The sequence below is a fragment of the Pezoporus flaviventris genome, unplaced genomic scaffold (genome assembly GCF_033815535.1).
Source record: "Pezoporus flaviventris isolate CSIRO_AGI_PZ_B2104156 unplaced genomic scaffold, CSIRO_AGI_Pfla_v1 ptg000040l, whole genome shotgun sequence".
NCBI lineage: Eukaryota > Metazoa > Chordata > Aves > Psittaciformes > Psittacidae > Pezoporus > Pezoporus flaviventris.
Window position 1 is genome coordinate 7225820 of NW_026892588.1, and position 8350 is coordinate 7234169.

The window sequence follows — 8350 nt, forward strand, 5'->3', positions numbered from 1 at the left end:
GCTGCAGAGTTAAGTTCTGCTTGTAAAGTAAGAGAAGCACAAAACTACAGAGCATGTATTTTGGTTACTTCTACGTGTGTCTTCCCTTACTGGAAGTGCTCTCTGCCCTTGGGGAACACGTGTGGATCAAGAGGTTTTGTTGCACTCTGAGATTTACAAATAATAATAATGATCCGAGTTTAACCAGGGCTCTCCATGCAGCCCCCTCCCCCCAGTGCTGAGGAGGGCTGGCAGCGCCGACAACCACCGCTCCTCGGCCTTTTTTGCTGTTTCTTTTACCGCATGTTTTTCGTCTCCCCAGGGATGTGCAGCGCCGGCACGCACCGCGCCGCCCAGCAGAGGGCGCCATCGAGTTGGGCAGCCTCGAGGGAGAGCCGGGCTGGTGCGGAGGGAGGGATGAAGGGATGGATGGATGGATGGTCTGCCTCACGCAGACCGCTCCACGGGAGCTCTGGGAGCCCTTGAACAAGGTGCCCCTTGTCCTGTGGCCGGAACAGTACTTCCACTGACAGAGGGAGGTGAGGAAATCAAGAAAACCTGAAGGAAAAGATAAAAAGCCCAAAACAATTCAGGAGGATGCTAATTGTACGTGACTTTGAGAAAAGCTTTGAGTCACGAGATGTCTGGCTCCACAACAGCCAATGCGGCAGTCTGTAGTCATTAAGCTCTGAGCGTATAAAGGGCTGTACCACCAGTACAGGAAGTGGACAAGAAGTGGAGGTGGGGAGGTGAGTGAGGCATGGATGGGATCGAAGTGAACAAATGAAATCTGAGGCTGAAGGTCAGAAACCTTTTCCTGACAGTGCAGAAATCTCCCCAAGGGATTCCTATTGCTTGAGACACTAATTAAAAATAGAATATTTTCAAATCTATTGCAACATGTATCACAGACACTCCTTTACTGCTGTAGGTCACCTAGAACTGAAATAATCACAAAGACAAAAGGTTTTTAATTGTCCTTTAGCAGTCAGCAGGGCAGCATATTTCATCACTGGAATCTTGATTCCATTTCAATTTCCTGCTGGAGTTGGAGCACCGGGGATGCCTGAGCTACGCAGGCTAGAGCCTAAATGAAGTAGGCAAATGTAAAGGCTCAAATAAGCATTCCAGGCTTAAATCTGATGTTCATGGCTGACCACAGTAACTTCTCATGAGAAAGTTTTAGTGAATAATTTACTATTTCATTCTTGTTAGTTAAGTGTTAATATTAAAACCTCCAAACCTATGTAAATTATTTTTTAGTAATTCTGTATGTTCGTCTCCTTTAATTTCTCCATTGTACTATAAGAAATAAATCAAGTAGCATCTAAGATCCTCAAAGTTCTGGAAGTTTCCCAGATGCTAGATGCTGACTTTCATGTGGTTTGTTCCATATAAAGATATTAGGGCTGGAGTTTGCCATGAAAGCTGGGTGGTAAGAAGCCAATGCTCTAGGCATCTCTATCCACAGACGTGTTGCTCTGTGGAACTATTTGAAACTTGTAATTACAGGCTTTTTGTTTAACTTTCAAGTATATCTTATTAATACTAAGATATAAACACTCAAGGGATTTATAATGCAACTGTAGTGGATGGGCCTTACTTAAAAAACGACCAAAGCTCAACAAAAACCTTTCAGTGGTGCTCATGGGCTCCTGCAGGTGAGGGCCTTGCCCCAGTGGTCCTGACTCAAAGTTGCTTTCCAGATGGGACAAAGTTGTCTTATATCTCTTAAGACTCGATTTTGAAATCCTTACTGGCTTTCAACTGCTTGTACGAAATCCATTCAAGTGCTTACTTAGGGAGAAGATGTCATGTGAAAAGCACTCCTCTGCACTCCAAACTATCCCCAGGAGTGCTGGTTCAGAGCCTTGGTGGGAACAGAGCTAGAGCAGGAGCTGCTTCCTCACAGTTATGGCTGTTTGCTCTAGGCTGAAGCTCAAGAACCTGACTAGAGGGTTCAGGAGGACGTAAAGCAAGAGTAGCCAGCATGGGAATAGGGGTTATTAACCTGTATTCTCGAAGCAGTTTATCCCCCATTGCAGGCTGCCACATGAACCAACTGCCCATGCTCCCTTTCTTGAGCCACACGTGAAGTTGCTTACATGGGATTGCAGTGTGCTGCTTCCATTTGGTGCTTAATGGCAGGGGTCGGTGCATATTGTATGTGTACAGTGACCTCTCTAGTACAAAATAAGAGAAACAGTTTGTAATGAGATTGTACTTTTATACTTTTAAAGCTGTAAATCTGCCAGAGAGCGGGTTTTTTTTTGTCCTTTTTTGGAGATTGCATAGTTGGATGCATCACCATCTGATTACAGAATTAAGACGTAAGTGTAGTTCAGCTTTTAAGAGCTTTCAAGAGTTTAACTCTGTAATAAATATTTCATTAAATTATCTTAAACTGACACAGTGAGGAAACTTTGTGTTCAAGATTTAATTCATAGCCCACGTTGCTGAGCCTCAGTTTGCAGTTGTGTATCCATACCTAAATAGGAATAATAAAGTTTAAGGTCTTAATATCCTAGTGGATAAACTTAAAACCTGCAATGGAGACATAAAGATGTAAACATTATGGTGTTTTGAATAAGGTCTTATGCTTATTTTCTATATGGTTCTATATGAAATCTCCTCTAAAAACTGCTCATTTTAAGAAAGAGAGAATGAACATCTACCAGCACATATCAGAGCTGAGAGACTAAAGTAGCTTTTCTCTTGAATCTGTGTAAATACAACCATTTCAATATTTGTCTTTAGACTACTTATCTCCTGTTAATTTCTAGTATTTTATTGCCTAAGAACATGTCAGGTGTTTTCCCTTTCTAGTGAAAAGGGTAGTTTTCATTTGCTGTGTTTTAAAATATTTGGGACCTTTCAAAAAGATTTCAAGCTCTAAAGAGAGAAACATGTTCAGCACCTAATTTGTCCTCCAGTAGGCATTGGTTGTATGAAGCAACTTAAGCCCACTAAAACTCATTTTCCCCAGTGCTTCTGGTGTGTTCTCTCTGGGGACGAGTCCATTGGCCGAAAAGCCCTTTCTTTCCAGACTATCTCTGCTCAGATTGAGTCACTTTGGGAAGGTCTGGATGCAGATTGTTTTTGTGTATGAAAAATGCATGAATATTCCCCCAGGTGCTAATTAATGCGGTTCTTAGTTATTGAGAACTTCAAGTAAAAAATCAAAAGGTTCTCAGGCTGTACTCAAACATACTCCTTATATCTGTTATTCAGTCACAGTCCTTAAGTGCCTGGCTGAAAACTCTTCTTCCTTTCTTCTGTATGCCTGCGACTGTACTGTACCTTTGTAATGGGGAGCCCTTTGTTTAGCTGAGTGTAAAGTAGGGGAATTGTTGATTTCTCTTCACAATAATTGAGTCTCTGTTTTCTAATTTGTAGGGTTTTAATAGCTGTAATGGTGAAGTAAAGAAGAGAAGCTTGAACAGCACCCATTTGATCACACTTTAAACATGTTTTTTGATAACTTGTTTCATCAGCAAACAGCAGGATTCCATGACCTTTACTGGGAAAGTTAAAAGCAGAGAATGAAAATTTAAAACAGAGTGTTTACCTCAGGACAGTACTAACGAACCTAGAGATTGTGGGGGATAAAGATACATGCAGCCCTTCTTGTATTCATGCTTCACATATGTGAAGCTCTGGAATGAGCATCTGAGAAAAGCAAGTGTCAATAGGAATTTAATGCATGTGGGGGAAAAAATAGATTAATTGCTTCTGGTTCTGATTTTCATCTTAACTGACTCAAAAGAAAGGCTGCCATAACATCTGAAATTGTGTTGTGAAAACAGCTCTTCATTCAGTAACAATAGCTCATACTGCATTGAAATACCTTGGGAAAGCTAATCTTCTCTTCTAGCCTCCATGTTTGCTCTTGGACCTTCTGGGAGCTCAGACAGTGGAAATCAACAGACTGGTCCCATTAACAGCTTCCATTTTTCTGTGCAGAGATGACTCTTGCCATAGATGCTGCAGGAAAGATGGTACAATGTTGAACAAACCCGTTTTCACTAGAAGGAGTGACTAACTTGAAAGCAATGTTGTTAGTACCAGTTTGGGTGAGAAAGAACTTAATTGTTTACATAATCTATATTTTCAGTCAAACAACATGACAGCTTGACTTGCCTATTTATATCTTAGCATGAAAAGAAAGCACAAAACTGTGTGTACATATGCTATCAGTTAGGAAATGCTAAATAACCAAATAATGTTGAATCTGTGTTACAGTTTCAGAGAAGCAGGCCTGAGTAGTTTGTTCACATGTGAGACTTATCCTAATTGCATCAATATTTAATGATGGTGGTATGAATCCCACAAACTTCTGCACACCCAGTATAACCATGCTAGCAATGCACACAGGACTCCCAGATAATTCTGTATATAGTGGGCTTGCAGGAGCAAAAGCTTTGCATGGTAGCTCCGTGAACAAAACCAGAATTACTGTTTTTGCAACAGATCTGGAATGATTTCAGTAGAAAGTCCTGAATAATGCAAGGCAGCAGAATGGTTTAGATGGCAATTCCACTTTGCTCTTCCGTCTGAGAAATTAAAATGAGAAAAGAACCCTGTAATCCCACTCAATAGCTTAATTTAATATGAACTATTTTTGAAACTGGAAGGCAAGTCATAGATAATGGTGATCAATACAGTATTTTTGATGGCAAAAAAAAAAAGACTCCACAATCCACTGGGATGACATCACCTCTTGCATTGTTATAGCAGCCCTTAAGCTAGGCAGCCCAGAACTGAAGATAAAAAGGCATGATCTAAGGAAAAGGAATTATATCTCTAACTTGAAAAAAAACCAGCCTCTAACTTGGAAAAAAAAACAAACAACCCCCAACTTGGTGTTTCAGACTGAGTTTGTTTCAGTCTCTGGGTTCAGGTTTGTCCTAGTGAGTTAGGATGTGAAGTGGATTTAATTGCAAGTTCCAATTCAAGGTTGCCTGGTTAATTATTCACAGTAACATTATTTTCTTTAATGTCAAGATTGAAGAAATTTAATTACTCCTGGTTCCCATTGCAGCTGCCTTCAGCTTGAAGACTATCAGTGAAAGCCCCCTGATGCTTCAGTTGATCTATGGAATTCAAACTTTTCTAAAAAAAAAAAAAAATTCAAAAATTTAAAATATTTTAAATAGATTTTATATATATTTAAAAATATATTTTTATATATTTTAATAAATATAGAAAATATTTTAAAACATGGCCAGTGTGCCACCTCCTTATGCATCCTCTTTCCAGCCAGCTTTGCAGGTGAGCACCATCACAAAGGTGCTGCACATCAGTTGGCTTTCTGTCAAAGTCAACATCATTCCTGGGAATTGGGAGTAAAGGTAAGTGTACCAGCATAACTGTTTCCATTTGAGCCATGTAACTTGTGCCTCTTGGCTACCTATGACACTGCGCAGTGCTGACAGTATCTCGAGATATGCCTATTGGAACTAAATGAGCCAGACATTGAAAACTTTCGGTGGTTGTTTGGACTATTTACCTGATAGCAGTTGCTTGGAGAGGGCTTTACAAGAAATGATATTGCTCTCTTTCCTCTTGAAAATTACCTTCACTATGAAGGTGAAGCAGGACTAAGTTCAAGACGTGCTTTCTCTAATTGTTTGCCACATCTCTCCCTCAGGTGATAGAAAATAGGTGCATATAAATAGTTATTCGTCTGTGTTTTGACACTGTAGATGATATTCAGAGATAACTACATCTGATGAAAATCTGCTTGGTGAGGAAAAACGAAAATGCCACTAAAATATAACACCATGAAAATAATAACATTTTGAATTCTTATACTGCTTACCATATACCTCAACCCATTAAATTTTCCAATGGTATTTACATTAAAGGGCAAAATCGAATTTAGTTGTTATGTTGGATGCAGCTTTGGGCACCCTGATCCAGGGGAAGGTGTCCTTGTCCATGGCAGGGGAGTTGGAATTGGATGATCTTTAAGGTCCTTTCCAACCCAAACCATTCTATGATTCTGTGTTGTATAGCAGATGGACATTTTGGTGGATGGAGAAGTTAGATAATTCTCCCACGGTCACAAGAGAAGTTAGTGACCACCAGGAATAGAAGCCACACATGCTGACAGCCATGTCTGTGTGAGCCACAAGACCATCCTTCCTCCTGCACACAGAGAAGCATTGGCACAAAAGGGAAGCACTTCATGTGGTTTTGGAGAGGCTGTTCTGCTGATTCTGACATTATGAGCAGCAGGACACAAGATTTTTACTTGCTGGGCTGGCTGCATGGCTCTTCCTGTAGTTATTTTGCAGTTTTGGCTGCTCTCAAACTGTACTTCTTTTCCTCCAAGAGTTGGCCAAATATTCTTCCTTCCTCCACGCAGGAGGAAGGAAGAAAGCCAAAGATGAACATACCTTTTGGAGAGAAGGTGATTGTTTAAGGAGCTGTGAATGTTTTTTTTAAAAAAAGAAAATCCTTCAAATGCTTATCGATCCTGGTGGATGGAGGAGTGAAGCCCTTTGGTCCGTGTCATGCCAAACACTCCTGAACGGAGTATGTGGGCTTATAATACTGGTAAGAGGAAGTGTTCTTTAGTGCCCGCTAATCTAGCTCTGGTGTAAATCATGGAAAGTATTGCTATGTTCAGCGATCTGTCTTACCAGCAATTCTCAAATACGCTCATTTGTTCCATGGTTAACACCACTTCCCAATTTTCAGTAGTCATCTGGCAAACCATCTTGCCTCCCCCCGCTCTCCCTTCAGCCTGCACCAATAGTAATTCCAGCAGCAACCAACAGAGTAAGTAATAACATCATGTAAGCAAGAGTGGAGAAATAGCAAGTAACACTTAAGAGCAGTAGTTTGAGAGAGTCAGCTGCCCCCTAGCCTGGGTAATACTGAGTGGATGCAGCTGAACTATTTGGGATGGGAAGGGAAAAGGCAGGGAACACAGTCCCTCTTTTGCCACCCACTATGGAAGGGGTGCTGGCCTTGGCTGTGATGGTTGTGGAGAAACAGCTTTTCCTTCTTCTGATGATTTCTGAAAAAGAACTGTAATAGACTGTGGAAGCATCAAGGTGGCTTCTGCAGAACTACAGCGGTATGCTAGGTTTTATCAATATTAAAAATTGCCCAGTTCATATTTCTGTAAGTAATGGACAGACAATAGTAAAATAGCTTTCCCTAGAAGGCATTATTTATCCAGAGAAATGCTCTGGGAGGAGGAGGTGGTTAATGGCCATGTTATTAAATAGTGGGATTCTGCAATTCTATATTGTCATCTTGGAGTGAGATGGGGATGATAAAGTAGTAGTATTTAGTCATCTGTCAGTTAACACGAACATGCTTTTCTTGTATATGCAACAGAAGGCAAAACCAATCTAATTTTAAAATCATTATTGTAGTAGTGATCAAAGGCCTTAGCTAGGTGGGAGGTCCCATAGCTTTAGGTGTTAGGCAAACAGCAAATAACTATTTCTGCCTTTAAAATCTTAAAGTCTTTTTTAAGGCAAGACTTTCTGTGCATGCAGAGAGGTTTCTTGCCTTATTGAAATGAGAGAAAAGAGACTCCCCTCAGTACCTAAGCCTGGATTTCTTTAGTGTTAGATCCCTGAGTATTACTGAAATGAATTCTTGGTCTGAAATAATTTTGTCGTTCTCTCAGTTCTTCAGCCTTTTAATGCTGAGTTGTCAGTGTCTTACTAGATTAAAAAATAGCAAAAACTCTGTAAAACACTGCAGCATTGGGTTCATATTCTTATACATACACTTCTGACTCCTTTTCTTCAGTTAATGTTGCTCTGATTAGCTGTAAAAGATTGAGGAGATATTCTTGAAATAGGTTATTCCTAAGGGCCACTCTGATGTATATCCTCTTACAGCATGGCACAGCTGGGAATGGCAATTTACTCTTGTAACAGGTTGACCATGGATCAGCTGCAGTATTAAAAGATTAGTACCCAGTTAATTTCCAGTGAGCTGTTCTGTAATAAACTCAGCATGTTGATGTGGGTTTTCAATGTTTGAATGTCTTTCTCATTTATGTAACATTTTATTTGAAATCTAGCTAAAAATAAAAATGAAAAAATCCCTATATTCTGTTAATTCTTGATAATATATATTATCAAGAAATGCTTTGATTTTAAACTTATAATTTATATAATGATATGTATGTTTAGACTAACAAAGCAAACAAGCCCCTCTTAACTAATAGGTTGCAGTGCTGCCAACTGGAACAAATGCTAAATATGTGGACTCAGTAATAAAAAAATGGACCAGTTAATTTGTTTTCAAGGTTTATTAACATGATTCAGTCTTACTTATTAATGACCTCTGTACCTACAAAACCGAATACAGCTGTTACAACATTGTATTTATCTAGTGA